Source organism: Caretta caretta, chromosome 1 (assembly GCF_965140235.1).
Source record: "Caretta caretta isolate rCarCar2 chromosome 1, rCarCar1.hap1, whole genome shotgun sequence".
NCBI lineage: Eukaryota > Metazoa > Chordata > Testudines > Cheloniidae > Caretta > Caretta caretta.
The window spans coordinates 316499456-316524017 of NC_134206.1; positions in this window are offsets into that span (position 1 = coordinate 316499456).

Below are 24562 nucleotides of genomic sequence, written 5' to 3' on the forward strand. Positions count from 1 at the left end.
CTCTTCCCCATCCCCTCCCCTTCCTCCCCCCAGTCTGTCTTGTGCCTCATCCCCCACCCCTTCTCTTCTCCCTGCCCCATCCCACCCCCTTCCCCGCTGTCTCTTCCCTCCCCCCCCGCCCATTGCCCTGCCCCCCAACAGGCACTCCCTGTTGTACAGGAAAGGGGCAGGCACTGGGACCCAGGAGGCGGCATCTAGGTGCCGAGGCAGAGATCCGGAGAATAGCTGCTCTGTCCTGCCCCTGCGCAAACCGAAACTCGAAACATGCTGGGGGGAGGCACAGCATGGCAGGACAGAGCTCCCCAGCCCCAGCAGGCTGAGCAAAGCACGCTCTGCAGGGAAGCTCGGCACTCGCAGAAGGCCGGGGTGGGGGAGGAGTGGTACATGACCCCCACACACCTCACTTCTGTTTGGGGGAGGGGGGAGCAATGCCCCCCTGCATCCTCCCAAACTCTGCCCTTGCTTACACATCTGACCTCTGATATGTCCATCTCACAATTCCAGATAATGTGGAGACGTAAGCAACAGGATTAGTATAAATTATTTGTAATCCTTAAAGAAAATGTCAGAAAACTCTTAGGGTTTTTTATGCATTGTATAGTAATACTGGTTTTTTAGTAACTCGTATCACTATAATAAATTCTAAAAAAGGAATGTAAGCAGGATATATTCTCCAACTCCAAATAAATGAAATCCTCATCCTTAAGGGTGAGTTGCTATCTTTATATAGAAATTCCTTTGTAAAGAACATGGATGGTCTTGAATAGCAGAGGTCAAGCATTAAATTCCAGGAATTGAGAGAATCCCTGGATAAACTCCCCAACACTGGTATTTAAAAGTAGAAACAAACAAGGACATGCTCACTTCTATTGATTACAGAACCATGGAACTAAGAAAAGCTATGTTTTCCTCCAATTAATTGGGGAGGAAGCAATAGTGTTTTGGTCTTTCGTTGCCTATATATTTAGTAATGTACACAGCCATAAAGAGATTTCAAACCCAAATTAAATACAGTACTATTGGGGTGATCATGATCAAGTGCCTGTATGATCAAGAAAATATGTATAAAAGTGGGGCAGACACAAAAGCACTTTTGATGTATCCTCCTGAGACAGCTTAATTAATAGATTGCTATTGGGCTTTGTAATGCCAAAAGGTCTTTTCAGCATCTAATAAGGTACATTAAGGGATGCCAAAACTTATTACTCTTTGTTGGCATACTTGGATGATATACTGTAGTTTCATTCCTAGCATCAATTAAAAAGCCCATTTAAAACCTAGTTCCTGTGGTCCTAATTCTTGTCTGTAACACTCTTATAAATCCAGAATAGCTAGCTATGGTAATGTAAAACCAATAAAAGCAAAAGGAGAATTGCACCCTTTATTCCCTGACCTTAAACATCATTGACCTTTTGCTATGTGATATCTGTGCACAACTGTCTTCCAAAGCAGCCCCCTTGATGGTTCAGAGCCTTGAAGAGAGGGCTATGATACACAGCCATGCTATGTCAGGATGTAACAGTAGCCTGCTGTCAGGCCCGCAGACAGAAATTCCAAGCCCCAGGGCCGTTCCTTTGGGGGACGGGGCCCAGGGTGGAAGTGAAGCATCTGTCACTTCCACCCCCAAAGTCTGGGGCCTGGAGCAGTCGTGTACACCTAGGAGTCCTGCAGCCAGTCTGGGCGATTTAAAAGGGCCCCGGGCTCCCAGCCCTTGCAGCAGTGGCGGTGGCTGCGGGCCCCCAGGCCCTTTTAAAGCACCTGGGCTCTGGGCAATTGCCCCCTTTGCCTCCCCCACCCCCTGTCGGTGGGCCTGTCTGCTGTGTGTTTGCATATCATTATAAAGCCATTCTGAAAAACATAGTAATTGATACTTGTGACGTTCCCCTGGTGTTCTCCAGACCGGTGATCTGCTAGGTCACTTCAGTCCTTGACTCTGGGAGCCAGCCTTACCCTGCTCTGCTGTGAGAACCCCCACTCCTGGCCTCTGGCATGTAAGCTGCTCCTTGGATTGTGCAACTGAATGACACTAGCCAATATCTCTGGTCACAGACACAACGCTAGGAACCTCCATCTTGCAGTGTCCAGTTATGCTGGCTGGACGCTGCAAGCTTATATGAGTTTGTCAATTTAACAAAGAAATTGATATGTACCAATGATACTTGGGATATGTTATCCCAAGGGGAGTCTCTGACATGCTTCAAACCAAACACACTGCTTCAGGTAGAATAAACAAACACATTTATTAACTACAAAGATAGATTTTAAGTGATATTAAGTGATTGGCAAAAAGTCAGAGCGATTACCAAATGAAAAGAAAATATAAGCAGACAGTCTTAACTCTCAACCCTATTAGACTGGGCAATATCTAGATTAAGCAGTTTTTCTCACCCCAGTGGATACTGCAGTCCATAATATACAGGTTTGTTCCTTAAACCTGGGCCAATCTCCTCTGTTGGAATCTTGTCTTCTTCTCAGTGTCTTAGTTGCTTGCAGCAAAGGCAGGGGCAGGAGAAGGGCCCAGTATGTGTCCACTCTGTCTGTTTTATACCTTCAGTCCATGTGCTTGGGAAGTCCATGCATGTCTGGGGGGCATTGCTGAGTGTCTCCAAGCAAGGTTGAGCAATTCCCTTGGTGTGGTCTCCTGCAGGTGAGTCATTGCATTGTAGCTCCCTTGCTGGACAATGGCTGTTGATGGGTTGTTTGACACCCCACCTGGGCGTTGGTTACTTTCCTTGCTGTTGCCTCTGGGGAGCTAATATCTGGCTGATTCCCCAACTTACAGCATATTTTAGTGACCACCATACAACATAATTCTCATAACTTCATATACATTAATGATACACATATATGGATAGAGAAATGACTTTCAGCAGATCATAACCTTTCCCCGATACCTTACTAGGCATGCTTTATATGTAAGATCACAATTATATGAAAATGAGGAATATGAGGGTTACAGTACGCTCTCCCAAGGTGTAGAATGTCACAATACTGTAGACTAGAGTAAGCAGCTTTGACACCAGGGCACCTCAAGGCGGTGCAAGTAGCTTTCTAAAGGTTCAAGGATGTCCAGGTAGTGTTTTAACACCATCTGGTTCTAGTGCAGTTGTTCTCCATGAAGCAAGTGTACGGATGCTCCAAAGTCTTCAATGATGATGCCACACAGTCCCATACTGAATGCTTTCATCGCCAAACTGCTTAGGGATATATGTTGTCACCCCTTAAAACACAAATGTTGATACTCTGGAGCCCTGGAAGATGTGGCATCAGTACAGAGCTGTACCATGATGCATGGGTTTGGTAAGACTTATCCTCATAGCATGTGCCTTGTAGCACAATGGCTCCTGACTCCAAGGCATTGACATGATGAAACCTTAAAATTAGCAGTTTTATTTGGTACTTGACTATGACTTGAATGCCAAAACAGGGGAAGCTGTGCTCAGCAACAGGATGCACCCAGGAATAGTCTCAGAACAAAGATTCATTACAGTACTATACTTGTGGATGCTAGCTGGTCTACGAAGCGTGCCATCAGAATGCACCAGTGCCATAGGCTTGAAGATGGTAACTAAAAAAAACTGCTTCCAGGTTGAAAACAAACAGGCCAAATTTCAGCCTGAAAAGTTAAATATCTAGAAAGTAAGCAACTGAAAATAACTCTTTAAGACCCTTTAACTGTGCTTAGCATAATTGAGAGATAAGAGACATTCTTTTGAGGTTGCTGAGTTTGTACACTTGACAGCACATATACAGTTGGGTTCCCCTGTTTATATGGGTCTCTGGCCAGGCAAAGTGAGAGAAGAACATCTTTTTATTTTTCTTGCCCTCTTTTAAAAGACAGGCAACTGTGATTGCAAATCCAGAGCAAATGGTGGAGGAACTTCCATGTAGGTGTAAAAATTCTACATTAAACTTTCCCCCCTTCCCCCACTTAAACTGACACTTGCCCTGATTCAAAGCTCACTGAAGTTGATGCATCTATCCATTGATTTCTGTAGACTTTGGATCAGGCCCTAGATTTCAGAGGGGCTGTGGTTTTTTTTAAGGAGTATTAGATTACATTACATTTCAAGTAATGTCTGCTGTTGATGATGTAAACTGTCATTTTGATTATAAAAAGAGACTCCACAGGGAGCTGTAATAGGAACTGTGATATAGTATCAGGCCATAAAAGACCAGAAGGACCCAATGTAAAATTTAATTGTGCTTAATTTACACCTGTTGTTTTACAAAATGTTCTCTAAGGGGTTAGTTCAAAACAAATCATTCACAACTGCTGCTCTTGAAGGAACGGTGCCATGAAGCAGAATGCAGTACTATGTTATAAATTGTTAGTAATTTCCCTTTTTCAATCTCATGCAAAATAGTATTCAACTGAATAAAATAAGTATCTGGAAATTAAAAATTGTAGGGGCTGGGAGTGGAATCCCTCAAACACTCAAGCAATGGAACATGAGTTCTTCCCTTATCTCACCTGGTGATACTAGTGCTTGGTTCTTTTCAGGGAGGCAGTCTGAATGCTTCTTCCATTTGTATCACAGCTCTAAGGTCAATGCAGAGTGGGTGCTGACTGAACACATATAGTTTAGGAGACACTTAAGGCTAATATCCATAGTTTGTAATATGGTAGACTGCTTTGATGACAGAATCTGAATATGATACAATATAAAAAAGGGGAGGGTCTGGCTTAAACTTGGCAAAAATCCATGTTTAGCTAAAATCCTAGCTTCCCACATGCTGACATGGCTTTTTGCTCCTCTGTTATGGATTAAACATAAGAACAGCATCTCACGTCAATTTAAAAACAATGTCAAAGAATGACATGACGCATTGTATTTTATGACTACAGCCCTTTGCAAGTGGCCATGTCCACTGTCAAACAACTAATAATTTTTCAGTAATTGATTAATACCCCTCACTTCCTATACAGAAGAGGAGGGGAAAAAAATCGGAAGAAGCACACAAGTAAGGCCTAGTATAGCCATGCTAAATGTCAGTAGAACTCACTAAAATAAATTGTCTTGCACAAAATTCCATTCCCTCTGTGCACGAAGGCAGTAATTTAAGATAGATGTTTAGATTAAAATCAAGAGCTCATGCTGTTTTAAATCATCTTGTTATCATGTTTCTTTCTTCTTGTCCTTCTTTCCAGTGGTGAATTAAACTGTATGTTGTTTTATGTAATTTCTAACATACTCTGTCAATTGTAGAGATTCTACAACTAGCGGTAAAACAGCTAAGGAAAACACATTAGAATGAATAAAATGATTCCTTGTTCTAGTCCATTGCTTACTCATTATAAAATGCTGTACATTAAAAGTAAAGCTATTTAATACTGGGTGGATTTTCATGGTACATTGACCCCAAGCCAAATAATATTTTTTCCTGTAACTGAAATGCATAAGAAAAAGTGAGGTTTCAGAATAGCAGCCGTGTTAGTCTGTATCCGCAAAAAGAACATGAGTACTTATGGCACCTTAGAGACTAACAAATTTCTTTGAGCATAAGCTTTCATGGGCTACAGCCCACTTCATCGGATGCTGTACCGGGGTGGCCACTCGCTCCTGCTTGGAAGGGCCTAAAACAGCCCTGGGAGAGGGCTGGGGCAGGGGAAAAGCTGGGCTGATTGGCAGAGCAGCCACAGCTGGGGGCCGTGCTGCAAGCAGACCCATTGGGCCTTATAAAAGCCAGGGAAGCCAGGAGCAGAGGAACTCCCTCTCTCTGCCTTGAGAGAGAGAAGGGCCTGCCTGCAGGGGCTTAACTAAGTATCTGGAGGGGAGCAGGGCTGGGGACAGACCAAGGGAGGTGGGGAGCGCCGGCCTAGGAAAGTACCAGGCTGCAGGCCTGGTAAGGCCTATTAGATGCTGGGGTTGCAGGGGGCAGCCCATGGGTAGCCAGAGGCAGCAGGTCCAAACCCAACCTTGCCTGTGATGAGTGGCTCAGACTGCAGTCTGCCCCAGGGCGCAGGGGGCTAGCTGGTGACTGGCAGGAGCCTAAAACTGAGGCGAGGTAGGGATAGTGGGTGGGGATTCCCCTGGGAGGGGGAGACCCAGAACTGTGGGGGGTACTGTCAGGGAGCAGCACCCAGTTAAAGAGGCAGTGGGGTCCTGGGACGGATATGGGAGCCAGCAACAAGGCGAGACACTGGCCAACAGAGGGCGCTCTGGAGGCTGGAATGCTAATTCCCTGAGACGACCAGCAGGAGGCGCCACTGGTGAGTCTGAGCCTGGTTACAGAGTAGTGGAGAACGCGGGCATGAGCAGTCTGCCCCTAATACAAAGGGTAAGGGCACGGACTGTGGGATGATTGCCCAAATCAGAAAGGAGAACTTGAAGGTGGAAAAGCAGGGACGATGGATCCCAGTACACCGGGGTCTTCTATGGGGAGTCCCCGGGTGTTGTCCTGGTTGGGGCCCGGTGTCAGCGGCCCAGTGGAAGGGGGCTGATGGCCTGAAGAGGGACCGGGAGACCCAGGATGGATTATGGGAGGCGCAGTGGGCCCTCCAAGGACATATGGTCCGGCTGGTGGATGAACAGCGGGCCTTGCAGAAGCTCCTCTGGTTCCAGTTCAAGAGGAACCGCAAAGGAAGGAGCCCAGTGCTAGGGCTAGGAGGCCCAGCGCAGAACCAAGGATTTGTTACGCCTGTGCCAGGAGCGGGCACATAAGATAGGATTGTCCCTACGGGGCTGGGGGTAGGGTGCCTCACCCCGAAAAGGGATGGTGGCAAGTCCCTCAGGCAGTGTGCTGGGTGAGGGAACCCAGGTAGCTGTGGGCATGTTGGGCCTGCGGGTGGCGGAGGCACCTGTGGCGAGAGTGCCCTGTCCCAAGGAACACCACCCAGGGCAACCCAGGAAGGGCTGGCCCAGTGCGGGACAACAGGAAGAAGCAGGAGGCCTGGGCAACATGGAGGCAGGGAGCCTGTTGGCTTTGTCAGGAGCTGGGCCACCTACGGAAAGACTGCCCCCTAGGGGGAGGGCAAACGCAGCTGGAGGCAGCCAAGCAGTGGCTGACCGGCCAGTGGGCCACCCAAGGGAGGTGGCAAAGAGAGGTTGAAGTGTTCTCCTACCGGTTTTTGAATGTTATGATTCCTGATGTCAGATTTGTGTCCATTTATTCTTTTGCGTAGAGACTGTCCGGTTTGGCCAATGTACATGTCAGGGGGGCATTGCTGGCACATGATGGCATATATCACATTGGTAATGTGCAGGTGAATGAGCAAATACTCTCCAGCAACCACACACCATGATACAAAAACCCTAACCCAGGAACCTATCTTTGCAACAAAGCCCGATGCCAACTCTGTCCACATATTTATTCAAGTGACACCATCATAGGACCTAATCACAATAGCCATGCCATCAGGGGCTCGTTCACCTGCACATCTACCAATGTGATATATGCCGTCATGTGCCAGCAGTGCCCCTCTGCCATGTACATTGGCCAAACCGGACAGTCTCTATGCAAAAGAATAAATGTACACAAATCTGACATTAGGAATCATAACATTCAAAAACTGGTAGGAGAACACTTCAACCTCTCTGGCCTCTCAGTAAAAGATTTAAGGGTGGCAATTTTGCAACAGAAAAGCTTCAAAAACAGACTCCAATGAGAAACTGCTGAGCTTGAATTAATATGCAAACTAGATACCATTAACTTGGGTTTGGATAGAGAGTGGGAGTGGCTGTAGCTCACGAAAGCTTATGCTCTAATAAATTTGTTAGTCTCTAAGGTGCCACAAGTCCTCCTTTTCTTTTTACGGATACAGACTAAATGCGTCATTACACATATTGAATCTATTTCCCTAAGTTAAGTATCCTCACACCTTCTTGTCAACTGTCTAAATGGGCCATCTTGATTATCACGACAAAAGTTTTTTTTTTTTTCTCCTGCTGATAATAGCTGATCTTAACGAATTAGCCTCTCACAGTTTGTATGGCAACTTCCAACTTATCTGTATGGAGATATATATATATATATCTTCTTACTATATGTTCCATTCTATGCTGTGGGCTGTAGCCCATAAAAGCCTATGGTCTCCTAAATTTCTTAGTCTCTAAGGTGCCACAAGTACTCCTGTTCTTTTCAAGAAAAAGTGAGTGTTTAATAGCCCCTGACTTTACTGCAGTTTTACATTTTTCTTTGAGAAAACAAAATTGGTAGGGTCGCTGGAAGGGAGGAGTGAAGAAATTTGTCATGAGAACGAAGACTAAGTGTTGGCTACAGCAATGCAGTTTTTCACCATATAGTTCCATGGTTCAGCTGCTTTCCAAGTATGACTTACTTTTCAACAGCAATGTTTAGTCTTGGCAAACTGGTGGCTTTCCAATATGGACAAAGGTGCACTACGGCCTGGTCAAAAGTCCGTATAAGAGCATGTAATATTATAAAATACATGTATAGAAACAGGACTGTTTCGGGGACGCAACCAAGACTTCAGTGGTGGATCCCTGCGTCAGTTCATGCAACCCTTCTCTTTGCTTTCTGCTAGTATTCCAAAGAATAAGTTAGATAGCAGAAATATTTGCTGAAACAGTGAATTTTAGGTTCTAGTATATTTTGCTATTTTTAACTGATGTAGTATTACTTATTATATGAGTCATTCATTCATCCCTATTGGCTAACATCCACTTAGTTACTTCTCCCAGTCCATCACTATCCCTTAGGGCTAGCCTTCCTGAGACCAAGTCAGGTAAGTGCTATGGGTGTGTGTGTTGAAGTAGGTAACTTGGCAGTAAATGGCATTAGATAGCTAAACAGATGAGTATTTATCCCAAGAGATAATAAAAACAGTAAATATGCAAAATCCACACAAATTTAACAAGGGCCTACGAATTAGCACAATAAGCGTGGGAAAGTGTGCTCCTCAGGAATATAAAGTGGTGAGCAGTATGCCGTGCTGCTATTATTGGTTATAGCTGCAGTAGTATTACCTTGCAGCAGTGGTTCCCAAACTTGGTTTGCGGCTTGTTCAGGGTAAGCCCCTGGTAGGCCGCGAGACGCTTTCTTTACCTGAACATCCGCAGGTATAGCCGCTCACAACTCCCAGTGGCTGCAGTTCGCCATTCCCGGCCAATGAGAGCTGCGGGAAGCGGTGGCCTGGCCCGCGCCACTTCCCACAGCTCCCATTGGCCAGGAACAGCGAACCGTGGCCACTGGGAGCTGTGAGCGGCCGTACCTGAGGATACTCGGGTAAAGAAAGCGTCTCGCGGCCTACCAGGGGCTTACCCCGAACAAGCCGCGAACCAAGTTTGGGAACCCCTGCCTTAGAGCCTAGGAACCCCAGTCATGGACTCTATGGTACAAGGGGCTGTACAAAGCAGAGTGAAAATTTGCCCCAAGAGCTTACAGTCTAAGGATAAGACGAGCCAACAGATGGATATAGACAGATGGGGAGAGTACAAGCAAATAATGAGACAATATGGATCAGCACGTAAAATGATGGTCTCTGCACACCAACAGCTCAACTGTTGTCAAGTTTTTTGTAGGCATCAGGGCAAAGAAGATTTTTGAGAAGGGATTTGAAGGTGGATAACGAGACAGCTCTGCAGATGTTTCTAGGGAATGCCTCCCAAGGCTGAGGGGCTGCATGGGAGAAAGCAGAAGGGTGCTTGTTTGAAAATTTAAAAATTTGGGCAATGAAAGTTGGCGTCATGGACCAACAGGAGGTGAGCATTCTCAATTCAGTAGCAACTGAGAGATAAGTAGGGTGGGGATTGACTGTAAAGGGCGTGGAACGTGAACACAAGTAGCTTATGTTTGCTACAGAGAAAGAACAGCCCCTCCACACCGATAGGCACATTTTGCATATCAGATCTATATTAAAAATGGTGTGTAATTGCTAACTTTACCCTCCAGAAATACACTACCAGTGCAATGTGTCAGTAAGACAGTACCTCTTGCTTCCTGAACACCTGTCATTAAGGAGGCTATTTAAGGAAACCTGTGGACACCCAAGCAGGGTAGGTTTTTCTTTTTGGGCATTTCTTTGCATTTCTTTTATTGATTTGTTCCATTTCAAATTCAGCATGAGTCCGTGTACTCTTTGGAACTCATGTATGAGGTTTGTGCTTCATTGGATGTTAAAGATTTTCTTTATAACTCTGGAAATATTACTGTAGAAAATAATAAGTTTTGGATCGCTCTTGCACACCTCATTAAAAGCAGCACAGATATTGGAACATTGTTCTTATGGGAGACCTAAAGGTGTGCATTAATCTTTTAATTAATAATTTAAAAGAAAAATGATTCCCTTTGTGCATATGAGCTTATACTTAACAGGGTGATCAAAATGAAATGTAAGGAATAAGAAACCTGGTCTAAAAGAGCTGTCACAGTATGTTATACCTGTACTTAGAACTCAGTCATATTCTGTATGCAATTAAAATTCATTACATCTTTGTCTAAGAGTTTATTTAGGAAGTCTAACACAGAGAAATTACATGAGTAATATGACTTACCACATTTTTATGCATATAGTAATCTTGGAAGGGTTTTCATTAGACAGTTGTCAACATTCAGAGTTTACAATAAATAGTTTTGCCTTTAAGTGCCAAGTGCGGCAGTAATAATGAATTCTAGTATTTTCTTCCAGACAAGCTTCAGCTTTAAATGAATTCTTAAAAATATGAACATTATTTAAAAATGCTACCATTTAAATGTTGTCAGACTGGAAAATTACTGGATGGAGTCCTGAAAAAAAATGCCCCACTGGGAATGTTTCATGTAAGATGTTTCCAATTTTGTTAGAAATTGAGGGCTCTATCCCACTGTAAATTTTCAGAATTTTCCATCAGGTAGGAAAGAACCAGCCGCCTACTCCAATGAGTGCAGGCTGGAGAATTCCTTGTATGGGTTTTGTCTTTTTATTTCTTTTGCTTATTGGCCTAAACTGGGGGGGGGGGGGGGGGGGGCGGAGGGGGGGGGAAGGTAGGTTGACTAACATATTAACATCTTAGTGCAGACAAGGCAAGATCTAATTTTAATGTGGTAACTGCCTGAGGTAAATTTTGGGGAGAGTTTCAGATTTACCTTGACCAGCTAATGTATGATAAGTACACCTTTTTCCTAGTGTAGACATGGCCATGCAGGACTAGACTGAGGCTTTTATTCACATTGAGAACTAGTACCTTACTCCAAGTAGTCTCATTAATTTGAACAGTGCTATTTGAGGAGTAAGGTTCTACTCAAAGTGAATAAAGGCATCACAATCTGGTCCTCACTGAGCATGTTTGCCACACAGTATGTAGTCTCTTATGAAGAATTTTCCTGGAGAGAAAACAAGTTTGATTTCAGGACCCAAAATAGAACTAAGTTTGGGCTTGGGGCAGAGTTCTGTTCCTTTTTCATTTTTCTTGTACTTGTATTCATATCTCCTTTGGTCATTTATGTTCATAGTGCTGTGTTACTTATTGAGGCCCCAGTTCTGTTGTGAGCTCAACATGGGCGGACTCCTCTAGGCATCTGGAGCTGCTTGGAGGTTTGAGGCCTATGGTCTGATGCAGCACCCACTGAAGTTGTGGAAAGACTTCCACTGACATCAGTGGACACCCTCTTTAGTGAGTTTATAACAATGTAATAAGAAATGCCTCATTTTGCTACTATAAAGAGGCACTTACTTTAAATACCTTTTCTGCATGGGATATGATATGCTTTTCACTATCCTATCACAGTACAGTAGGTTTGCATGAAAATTTTTTTGTTACTAAAAAATTAAAATTTGCTCTTAAAGCACAGTACACAAAACTACAACTTAGTCTAAATTGTGTTGACAGTCAATAATTGAGATACTAGTGTGGGGCTAGGCAGAAAGCCGCTTCCCTCCATCCCCTTCCTTTCTCCCGCCTACTGCTCTGCACAAACCTGATTGGCTGGGGGGAGTGCCACTCCAAAACCAAAACACAAAATTTACTCCAACTGCTGGGAGGATTTGAGTGAATGAGCAGTTGAGAGGTGAGATAAGGGGTGAGCCCAAGAAAATTTGGATAGGAAACAAAGGAAGAACCAGGCATAGGAAGCAGGAGCCCTGTGCTGCGGCAGAGGGGGAGCTGCATGAAGGAGAGCCAGTGGCTAGCAAAAGGGTTCTGTTTATAAAGGCCTTGCCTGAAGGTCACAGAACAGTTGAGACCATGCAACAGGACCCACCATTCTGAGCTCACACTGTATGCCAGTGTCAAATGCACGGACAGGTTAGACTGACCCAAAGGTGTGTGTGTGTGGTGGGGAGTATTGCATTGCCATAGAGCAGAGAGCCTGCATGTATCCAGTCAGGCGTGTGGGGGCAAGCTGTTTTGCTGTTTGCTTTGCCAAGGGCAAAGGAGTCTGTGTAACCCCTGCTGGAGATCCTGACCTGGATCTACTTCTGGCTTTACCTTGGTTAAATAAAAGTTTCAGAATAGCAGCCATGTTAGTCTGTATTCGCAAAAAGAAAAGGAGTACTTGTGGCACCTTAGAGGCTAACCAATTTATTTGAGCATAAGCTTTCGTGAGCTACAGCTCGCTAAATAAAAGTGTTGTTCTATGATTAAGTGTGGTGCTTCAGGTGTTAACTCTGACCCCCTAGGAAGGAGGATTGGTGTTTGTGCAGAGGTGCATAGCTGGGACCTGGGACCCTTCTCCCAACCCTGGGAACACTCCACTCCACCTGCCACTGGCATGATCAACAAGAGGACAGCACAAGATTTCTGGAATCCTGTATCCCTGGCTTTCTGAACCTACTGACTTGTGGCCTAATTACGATAAAAAGGCAATTCAAGACACGTATATTCGGTCAGAAACAGTCCACATGCTCACCTGCAGAATCTTCCCTCCACATACTTTTTTAATTGAGGAAAACAGAAGTATTAAAATACAAAAGGACCTTCACCATGATTTCCCCCCTCCCAGTCCCTAGATGTGGGCCCTAACTAACATGAATCTAGGCCATTATTTTTAGTGTGCATTGTAACTTTTACTTTAGTTCTGCATATGCTCAATAATTAACAGTAAGCATTGGTGCTGCACAGACGCTTTTAGTGTAGTCCTGCTGCTCCTAACTTGAAGCTCTCTATTGGAATTTGAACTACAAAGTCTGGGGCACTGAAGCAGCTGCTGTTGTATGGATCCTTTGTCTGCAGAACCTAGTCTGTTAAAATAACAGCTGTGATGTGTGCACAGAATAGGGATGAAGGAAAATCTATTTAAGGTTACTTTATTTACTCATTTTGCTGATTGGGGCGGTGTTCCATAATAGAACCTCCACTGCTGTGCAATCGAATGCTAAGAGGAAACACTTTATGCCAGTTAAGAAATACTTTGCCAGCCCGTAAAAGCGAGTGTATAGTACCCTTCAAATAATTTGAGTGCAATAAACAAAAATAATCAACTGGAGACAATCAAAAGAAAGGTAAGAACACAGAGTACTTTGCCAAGAACTTTGTTGAAAATCCTACTATAAGAAAGAACTGGTTAAGAACTTACATGTATTAATTTTGATCTTGTACAACTATATCTTGTGAAATGCTGATAAAACTCTTTGTTCGATGTTGTGCACCCTCAGCTCGATATTAGTGGAATAGATACACTAGTAAAGGATTTTAAACTTGCTTTACAAAGTTAACTGTTGCAACACAGATAGCAGTAAGTTTGATTTGGAGGTTACGTGGTTTATCCATGCCTAAAGTGAGTCAGTGGCAGATGTTGGAATAGAACCCAGGATTCCTAACTCCCAGCCCTACCTACTGTACCTCTCTCCATCCTCACCCTTTATGTACCTAAAATCTCTGAATCAGACAACTGAAAGGACTATATTGTTCAAACTGAAAAAGCTGATATTCGTCACATATAAAAGTTGTATCTATTTTAGTGGGGTTTTGACAGTGTGCCATTTCTATTAATAAGTCTGTAAAGAAAAAAGGGGGAAATGCACAACTTGACTTCATGGAAGCAGGTGAAAAAGCTCTAAAAGTCTGCCTTTCATCCTCCAAATGGAGTAGGTAAGAACCTGAGATCCATGTGCTGATGTTTGTAACACTTCTTACTGGTTTTTCTGCTGATTTTTGTAACATTCACAAATTATTTATAGAGGACACTGAGAACATATAACCTACTCCATTAAAATATTTTCACATATATTCTTTGTCTTAGCTGTAGGTGGGAAATAGAGTTTTCCTCTAAATTATCCATTATGATTCATAACACTGAGTTGTGGGGGGGTATACAAATAATTCTGTACCAGCTTTTTCTAACTGTAGCATATAGATGCACTTCTGTTGCTCTCTCGGGGTTTGTAAGCACATGCCAGAAATAAACAGCTGACCTCAAGAAGGGAATTCTCCCCTGTGCACCTGCTTGGGGTATAGGTTTATGGATGTAACAAGCTGTGGAAATCAATCTTCTGTAATCTCTGCCCTTTATGCTTTACTTAGAGGGCTGTCTTCACATCTATAAATAATCCATTTGTGGTTCTGCTTGAAGATAAAAGGGGTTGGCATGCAAAAAGGCTTTGCCATGTTCTCGTTATTTATCCAGAAATGAATGTGCAAAGACCAGAATAATTCGAGTTCACCTTATCGACTCAGCTGTTCCTCCCTACACAATCCTGTTAAAGTGGAGTGTGCTTTCAAGGCAGGACTTACACTAGAGGCAAGACTTGAAATTTATATTGGCTGTGGAAATCCCGTAGAAGAAACTGTCTAACTCTGTGTGCTAAGCAAGTGAACAGAGACAGCACAAAGGCAAAATAACAACCTGTACGCACATCTGTATGTGTGCGTACTATGTACTCTCTGAGGCGTACAATGCTCAAAAGGAAAAGCCAGGCTCTGTGTGGAAAATATTACACTTGTTTAGCTTTTATTATGTATCCTTTCCTTAAGGAGTTACAGCTGTTTTTCGCCTTCCTTCCCATTGCCTGCTTCAAAATCTAGTAACATAAAACTTTAAACTCTTTTTTTTTTTTTTTTTTAAGCTCTGATCCATTTCCAAAACTGCCTGTGTTCTGGTTTTTCGTTCGTACATATTTATAACCATCTCTAACTTACTAATCTTTAAAATCATTCCCATTGTTCTCCCTGACCATTCTTTAACTGTTACAGTCACCGCTTCTGCCCCCCCCCCTTCTCCCCAAACACTTATGTCCACTTTACTATCTCTGGCACACTTAATTAACTTTCATTGTTTTGTTAAAGATCTTCACCTCCGCTGCTTTCCCCATTTCTGCTCTGCTGTCCAGGGAGAGCAGAAGTCTTTCATAGGCTGCTCCTCAAGAGACTAGGGGGGCAGTCAGAGGTAGACAGTGCTAAGACTCAGATCCTCCTCATTGTTCCTATCTGCTCGAGTGGAGAGGGCACCTGTCAAGGCTGGCCCCTGGCCCACATTGATGTGCACTACATTTATAGGTCATTCCCCAAGAAATGCTGGGTGAGTGGCTCTTCCCCCTGGTGGCGGGGAGGCAGGAGGTAGAAGGCTATAGGCCTTGAACCCCACTATGTCTTCTCTATGGGGCAGTGGGAGGCAGAGGGCTTCAGTAGCTGGTACCCCTACTGCTAATTGAATTGCACCCTTAATAAATCGACATACTGTCTTGTACCACATTCATTGCTCCATGAATGCTAGAATTTTATGGATGTGGAATTTGCCATTTGACCCAGCTCATTATTTTTATCCTGAGGCAATAAAAATCCTAGGGTTTTTTTTTTTTTTTGCAGGCCTCTCCCTCTTTATGCTGTCTGCTCGCCTTTCTTTAATTCTTATATTTATTATTTTCATTAACGTTTCCAAATACAACAACTATATCAAAATTCCAGATTCATTATAATACACAAAGTAATTAGAGAAGGTTAGGTTAAAGGGAAGGGAGGGGGAAAGGACATATCTATCTTCAGGGACTACATCACTCATAGACTTCTGAAAAGTCAGCCCACATTGCTTTGAATTTTTTGGGCATTTCCTTTCTGTGGAACACCAGTCATTCGTTAGCTGGGAGGTCAGCCATGTCACTAAGCCAGGCATCATTATTTGGTGGGGACTGACTTTGTTACACTAATAAAATAATACCAATAGGATCTTATAAGAGGGATAAGGCAATATGCCACGTTTATTGTAAATACAACAGTTAGCATATGCTTTTCAGTCACACAACACACACAAGTCCTGCAGATGGTCTTTATAGTTACCAGTCTGTTGTAGCTCAAGTCAATCTAATGGCCAGTTAGACTGAGCTCGAGTGAGGAGCTGGGCTCTGTCGGTCGCGATCCGATGCTCTGAGGCTTTGCAGGACTGAACCCAGAGTTTCATGGCAAAACACCCCAGCTTTATACTTATAAATTCCCTTTTGAGTCCATGCATTTTGCAATGTCATCCTGTAATCATGAGTCCTTAAGTGGTGGTAATCTTGGGGTTTTCCGCTGTTATCATTTGATGGTTATTGTCGGGCTTCCCATCGTTATCTCCTATTTGTTGTCTTGCCTTCGGGGGTGTCTGCCTCACCTCTGAGGTCGTCAATGCTGCTAACATGTTTAGCTCAGATACAATGGATATTTTCTGATTGTCTCCTGGTGTTTCCAAGTTTCTCACTTTTTTTTGACCATCTGGACATTTGTGATGGCTTTCACACCTTATCTTTTTCTGATGCATGCATTCCTCATTCACACAAACAGTCTCTCACAGAAACCTTCAAAGGTATACAGAATACATTGTAAATTAAGTCTTGCTAAATCTTATAACTAAAACAGTTCACATTGGGCCTTCAGGCCCTCAATATTTCTCTAATCTATTTATCATAGACACAACACAAAATCCTGTATTTTACTAACTGAACTTTATAACAAAGAAATGTATATTTAACTAGAGTGCCTAATTTGTAATACATATAGGAAACCATAGTAGACATTATAACTTATCCTAAAACAAAAGGGTGACCATAATCAGTCATAAGGATTGTTCTGGTCTGTCCCTGCCTTAACATCAGTACAGACATTGGCAGTTTGTCAGATGCATTCCTACCAATGTCCCAGAGGGTCATTCCTTTCTGCTATTCAAAAAGGATGGCTGGTAAAATGAAATCAAGACATACATTAGTACCTCTATTCTTATAGTACAATTATAAAATCCTGCTCCTACAACTTTTCCATTCTTGCAGGATTATTTTTTTAGTGACCAAAGCTGCACATTGGACCCACACTGCCTTGTTACCTGTCTGCTTGCCTTTCTTGACTTCCCTCATGAGCTATTACGTTCAACCTAAAGTTAGTATATCCTGACTTTTGGTCACTTATAGGGTAGCCTGAAATGTTACATTAATATAATCCAGAAACTGCTAAATATCACTGACAAAGGGTCTGGATTTGCATATAAAATAACCCCTGGAAGTTACAGTGTTTGGAGCTTTAAGAAGTGTAGTGTCTGCAACGGGCCACTGCACCTTTTAGGTCTGGAACATTCAGAGTTCTAATGACTTGTCAGTGGCAGTGTGGCTGAGCTAGTGACCAAACCCAAGAAGGCAATGGTGCTGGATGTCACTTGTAAATAACGCCCCACTCACTGTACTAGCTTGATTTATTTTGGTTATGTTGTTTTTCCAATTATTGTTCTCAACCCAATTAATGTAGTTAATTGCGAAGGAATGCTTGTGTTGTACTTTGAGACACATAACAAAAAAATTGGTGGGAATGAGGCTGGGCTCATTTAGAAACCAGGTGATCAGTGTAGTTGCAAGGAAGGAAGAGGTCTCTAGTGGGAAAGAAGAAAAAAGAAATTGAAGTGGGCTTTTTTATGCCAACCACAGCAAAGAGGGTCACAAGGAAAAAGAACTATGCACATCATTATTGTAACCACAAAGGGGCGAAATTATCCAGAGCAATAAACTGGGCATACACTGCACTCTGAACTCTGTAAAAATGTGTTGAAACACCGCAATTGTTCCCATTTTTCTAAGTGCTAAAGAAATCTTCATAAAAGGATATAATTGGATTTTTCATCTTCTGTGGTGGTAGCATCAACGTCGTCCTCCAATACTATTGTGTTTAGTCAGTGTTGTGTGGCAAGTGCCATCTTACTGGGGTGGTCTTTCTTTACTAATTGCATTCTTTGTAGTAGGCAGCTTGAACAGTGTCTGAGTTCTGCCTCATTATTATGAAACCACTGTAGTGACACTGTAGAAAGCAATTGAAACTTTAACCAGAATAAGCCTGTTTTGGACTCCCACCTCCTCTAGTTCTGAGAAAAGAAAACCATTCTCTGTGAAATTTCTTCTGGGTAGTCTTCTTCCAGAGGAGAATATAATAGGAGAGTTTGAGAGAAACGGACAAAGCATTCCTGTATGATGAGAGATCTAAAAATTAGCAGTATACCATTTTTGTAAAGTTTCCTAACCTTTTGTGGAGTGTTGTTTTCTTAAAAAATGGTTTGGTTTATTCACTTGTCTTCAGTGTGGGCTTGTTCCCTCCAATATTTTGCGGATGTGTGGATGGCTGATTGGGGAGTGTGTTGCGATCATTCTATACAGTCTTAGTGATCAGTTAGGTAGCAAGAAAAAGGCGGCAAACGGCAGTGTCTTATAGATTCATAGATATTAAGGTCAGAAGGGACCATTATGATCATCCAGTCTGACCTCCTGCACAAGGCAGGCCACAGAATCTCACCCGCCCACTCCTGCAAAAAACCTCTCACCTATGTCTGAGCTATTGAAGTCCTCAAATCGTGGTTTAAAGACTTCAAGGAGCAGAGAATCCTCCAGCAAGTGATCCATGCCCCATGCTACAGAGGAAGGTGAAAAACCTCCAGGGCCTCTTCCAATCTGCCCTGGAGGAAAATTCCTTCCCGACCCCAAATATGGCGATCAGCTAAACCCTGAGCATATGGGCAAGATTCACCAGCCAGATACCCAGGAAAGAATTCTCTGTAGTAACTCAGGTCCCACCCCATCTAGCATCCCATCACAGGCCATTGGGCCTATTTACCATGAATAGTTAAAGATCAATAACAAAAACGACTTATGACTTATAACTCAAGGAGGTGTGAACCACACAGAACAGAGAGACAGGATATTCCTGGAACAATTGAAAACAAAGTACAACTCAGCCCTTCCATGGGATCAAGGAGTAAAAGGAAAGATGATTATGCAACCCTTAAGAAATTTTCAGAATTGCAGAAACTGAATTATAAAAAAGCAAGGGACAAATAACTGGGCTCTTCCCACCCACCAAAGAACAAGTTGGTTGTGAGTTCAGCAAAACGCCTCCACATATGTCCTTGCTAGATCATGTTTCTTTCCTGTTAATTAGAAATGGGTGTACCGGTTTTGCTCAAAAATCAATTCCCCAAACCTACAGCTGTTTGTTAAAGTACCAAACCTTTCTGAAATGTTGAATAAGAGGTTTTTACACTTTTGGGATAAAAGCCTGGCTCCGTAGAAGTCAATGGGGATTCTGCCATTAACTTCAATGGGGGCAGAATTTCACCCCTGGTTTTCAGCTTCAACCAGAACTACTAGTGCAAGAAATCTCCCAAGGAACTCTTGTTCTTTTGAGATCTGCAGCCCATTTTTGCAGATTATAGAGGTTCACATGCTGGGATAAGTTTTAGATACTGAGTACCTAACTTCAAACCCCTTCTGAGGATTACTTATCCCAGGCAGTATTCCTTTGAGGTTATTCCATATTTAGTATAGCTATACTGTATTTTCCACTGCATGCATCCGATGAAGTGGGCTGTAGCCCATGAAAGCTTATGCTCAAATAAATTTGTTAGTCTCTAAGGTTCCACAAGTCCTCCTGTTCTTTTTAAGTTCCATATGTCTCCCCTTGTAAAGTCAGCAGCAAAACAGGATGTGTTTGTATGGATTTCCTCCAGCTGTGTTCTATTTTAATATGGGGTACCATAAGATCTTGAGAATAAAGTTATTCCCTAAACAGTTATTCCAGGTATGTATGCCATTAATATTATAATTCTTGACGTCTGATTTGTGTCCATTTATTCGGACAGTCTCTACATAAAAGAATAAATGGACACAAATCAGACGTCAAGAATTATAACATTCAAAAACCAGTCGAAGAACACTTCAGTCTCTCTGGTCACTCGATTACAGACCTAAAAGTCACAATATTACAAGAAAAAAACTTCAAAAACAGACTCCAATGAGAGACTGATGAATTGGAATTAATTTGAAAACTGGACACCATTAAATTAGGCTTGAATAAAGACTAGGAGTGGATGTGTCATTACACAAAGTAAAACTATTTCCCCATGTTTATTTCCCCCCCCCCACACACACCGTTCCTCACATGTTCTTGTCAACTGCTGGAAGTGGCCCATCTTGATTATCACTACAAAAGGGTGTTTTCCTCTCCTGCTGGTAATAGCTCAGCTTACCTGATCACTCTCGTTACAGTGTGTATGGTAACACCCATTGTTTCATGTTCTCTGTGTATATAAAATCGTCCTACTGTATTTTCCACTGCATGCATCCGATGAAGTGGGCTGTAGCCCACGAAAGCTTATGCTCAAATAAATCTGTTAGTCTCTAAGGTGCCACAAGTAATCCTGTTCTTTTTGTGGCTACAGACTAACATGGCTGCTGCTCTGAAACCTGTCATATGGAACTTAGTGTTCCTAAATGAAAGTGTTGGAATAAAAATGGAAATCCATAAGGGGGAAATCCAGAAATTCCATATTGCATTATGAAATTAGAAAAATATTGATACCAGTAGGAACTGTAAAAATGCATCAGATCATTGGACAGAAATAATAAATCATGGACTTTTCAAGGTTATTAACAAATTCTGTCCACATCAGTAGACCTGTTTTTAAAATACTTAAGTCAGCTAATGCTTGTGCAATGTTTTAAAAAGATGTTCTTCCTTCCCAATTGTTTCTATGCATCAAGCTTACTTAATTCCATACTTAAACCTCTACCCCATCCCCCATTCTCTTCTGTGATAGATTTAAATGTATTGACATATGAAATATTCTTTAAAATCAGAATAGAATACTGAAAAAGGTAAAAACTTCCTTTGTATACAATGATATTGTGACATTAGCCAAAAATATCAATGTTCAGACTGATCTTGCACTTTGTGTTGACAGAGAATTTCTAAAAAGAGTGAGGCACAGAGGGAAAATAAGTATTATGGTTGATTATCTTGATATTTACTGGTGTGCATCTTTAAATGAACAAAGTTAATTTTAAGGGTGTTCAGTGACAAATTGTAAAGGAAGGGTTACAAAAAAATAGTTCTTACTCTAGTGGCCTCATTTGGCCAGATTCTGTCACCATTATGTTGGGAGGCAGCTAGTCCCAATGTGTGGAATCTCTGGGTTCTTTGGCTGGGGCATTTCAGGTAGTGGGACAACGCCAGGGACGCAGACCCTGGGAGCCTGACCCAGGGCTTCCAGGTTCCTGGCTCTGCGGCAGGGAGTATAGTGGCCCTGAGAATTCTGGCTCAAGTTGGAGTTCTCAGGGATTTCAGGTTACTTGTTGCAAGTTCAGGAGCCAATTTCTGGTTTCAGGCTTCTGGGTTCACAGCAGATATTGTGGAACCCCTGGCATGGCTGCCATGAAGCTGCCAGAGCTGTGAAATCAGGGAGACCCGGCTTTCCAGCCCTGGGGCAACCCTCACGGTGGGGCTTCATTGGAGCTGTGGATCTTGGAAACCTGGGCTCCCTAGCAGCCTGGCAAACTGTTAGGTTTCTCATGGAAACCTGTTTTTGATTAATCAAACCTGGGATATTTACACAAAACACTTGGGGTTTGACAAATCGGCACTTTTTGATTAAATGATTTCATCAGAAAATCTTTGACTAGCTCTATTATTAATCCCCCATTTTGCAGAAGGAGGAACTGAGTCAGAGAGAGAGAAAGTGATTTTCTCAAAACCATACCAGAAATCCTGCATCAGAGCCAAGAAGATAACTGGGATGTCTTGGGTTCTAGACCTGAGCTTTTAATTACTAGACCGTATTTCTTCTGCTGTGACTTTGAAGTCAGTCAGTCAGCACAGAGATTACAGTTACTGTGGAAAATGCCATTTAAATGTTAAGATCAGAAGGTAAACCTAATGTTTAGGCTGGAATAGAGTAATAAGGTGACTCACCCAGTGAAGATATGGTGTGCTAAGTGTGCTGCTGGCCGATGCAGCACTAAGCTTGGTTAATTAAATATACTGAAGAAAAACTACGCAGTAAGTTTGAGTGAGCTTTCCAAAATTATGTGAATCCAACATGTGACTTACATTCTAAGGGGCAAATTCTCATGCTAAGTTTCAATAGTCATGGCTGGCACAGGAACTGAAGGAATTCTCCTCAGAAGTTCACAGAGCTATTGAGCTTTCACTCACGCTGCCATTCAGACATTTTTAGTAGTGAATCCTCCTGCCATGGGCCTGTGCAAAGAGAAACCCCGTAGAACTGAATTCTACAGTATGCATGGTTGCAAACAGCAATATTTACCCATTCTCTTCCCACCACAGTTGCATTATACCAGTTCTCCAATAGTCAGGACTATTTGCAGACATAGGAATGGGGGCAGATTTGCCCTTGAGAGATGCTTTGAATCAAATAGGGTCTGTATCCAGGATGGAGGCTTACAAGGCTGCAGATGTTCCTGAATATTGAGAATTAAAGCCCATTCCAACAGAGCCCTGGCTATCTACTGGCTGGAAGGAGGAAAGACGTTAGCGCGCAAACTTTACAATGTCATCCCTGTTTTCTCCCTTCATGACTTTATAGCTCTGGCACTACTAGCTGAGGCCCAGATTTTCAGACATTCTCAGAGCCCAGCAAATCCCCCGCAGAACAATGCTCTATTATGTTCAGGGGTCAGCAGATTCAGGCTTTGGCTACAAGGTGCTTATGTCATTGCCCTCCCTCCTTCTCTGAAGGAAATGCTCTTCATGGAAGCAAATGGGAGAGACCTTTCCACTCTCCTTCTCCCTCAGGCCCCCGTCTCCTGGATCAGCTTTGAGTCCCATATGCTTTCTTCTATGGGGTATTTTATTTGTTGTCCTGCAGTTTGGAACCCAGGGCCAGATTCTCAGCTGGGGTGCACTGGTGTCACTACACAGCAGACAGTAGATCTATGCTGATTTAGACCACATAAGAATGTGGCCTGTAGTGCCTGCGCACTCAGACTGAGCCACAGAGAGAGGAATTATATTCTCACTTTTACATGCTCACTTGCTTTTTTTGGGGGCTCAGTAAAGACAGACCTGAAACCCACCCAGTTGGGCTTCCCAGGTCCAGACTAAGATATGAGGTTGTCCTGATAGCTGGGGAAAATAGCATGGGTTTGCAGCCATCTTTCAGTTTGGAAGGTATGAAAGTAGAAAAGTGCAGATGGGAAAAATTCTGGATGATGTTTAGTTGTTGATCTGTCTGTCTGTCTAATTGAGGAGGAACCTTGCATTTTCCCTGTTTTGACGTAGTTAAAGAAACTAGATTAGTCAGTTAAGCGAGAATGTTTTTTCACCAATTTTATATGAGGACATGGGGGCTATTTCTTCTTTCATACCCTCTTCCCGATAAAACAGTTCCATCTCTGACAACTGCTAACTCCACAATCCTAAATTAAAATCAGGAGTGCACAACAAATCAGGCCCACATCTCGCCATCAGACCAGACCTCCGTTCCTTTTGTAGTGTGTTTTGCAGCTCTCAAAAGCCAGCTCTGGTGATTGAATACTTATGCAGAAGATCTAAATGTAAACATATGTGTGCCTAAGTAGTACATGCAACCCGCCCCCCAAAAACAAACAAACCCACAACTTTGTGTGTGAAAAAGTAAAATTGAATGAGCAATTTCAAATCAAACAACTGGGAAATACTCCAGTCAGAACGAACTTTAGTGCTATTTGTGATAACGCTTTTGGTTTAAATGCTTGTCTGTTTTTATAACTAATACATGTTATTGGTTTAAAAACATGACAATGTATTTATGTTTTAGAATATATTTAACCAGCAGAGATTTTCTGCAAAGTGTCTCCTATTGAGTATCTGCAGATATGCCAGGCTGTAATGCATGTTAACTCCCAAGTAAAATTTTGATAGAAATTTACCAAGATAATGCTGAAATAACCTTAGCTTCAGTAAAGCACATGTGCTAGTTTAGTTAATTGTGCTTCTGTATATTTGAATCCTAACACAGCTCATCTTTTATATTTTAAATGTATCCATGTGTTTAATCAAAACAGCAATTTTGTTAAGTTCCTAAGTGTCAAGATTTTAAAAAATGGTTAGATTTTAAGGATTTTTGAAAGTGCACTAAAAATAATATAAATTGCTTTGGGGTAACATAGCTTGCACCAATGTTCTATGATTCTAGTGCACAACTTTTCTGTATCTAAAGCTGATTTTAATATTTTTCATTAAATCTAGTATATTCTTTCTTCCCAAGAGCCCTGCCTCTTCATTATAGCCATTTCCATCAATGACAAGATCAGAGAGCACTTTTAATCTTAAATGGGATAGAAGGCTAGAAATTAGTACTTAAAGGGTGAAACCATTAGTATTTCTGAGTGCTTCCCTGTATTCATCACTGCTCTGATACAGATCAGTATTAATAAAGGGAGCAGCCAGACATAATCCATCTGCTG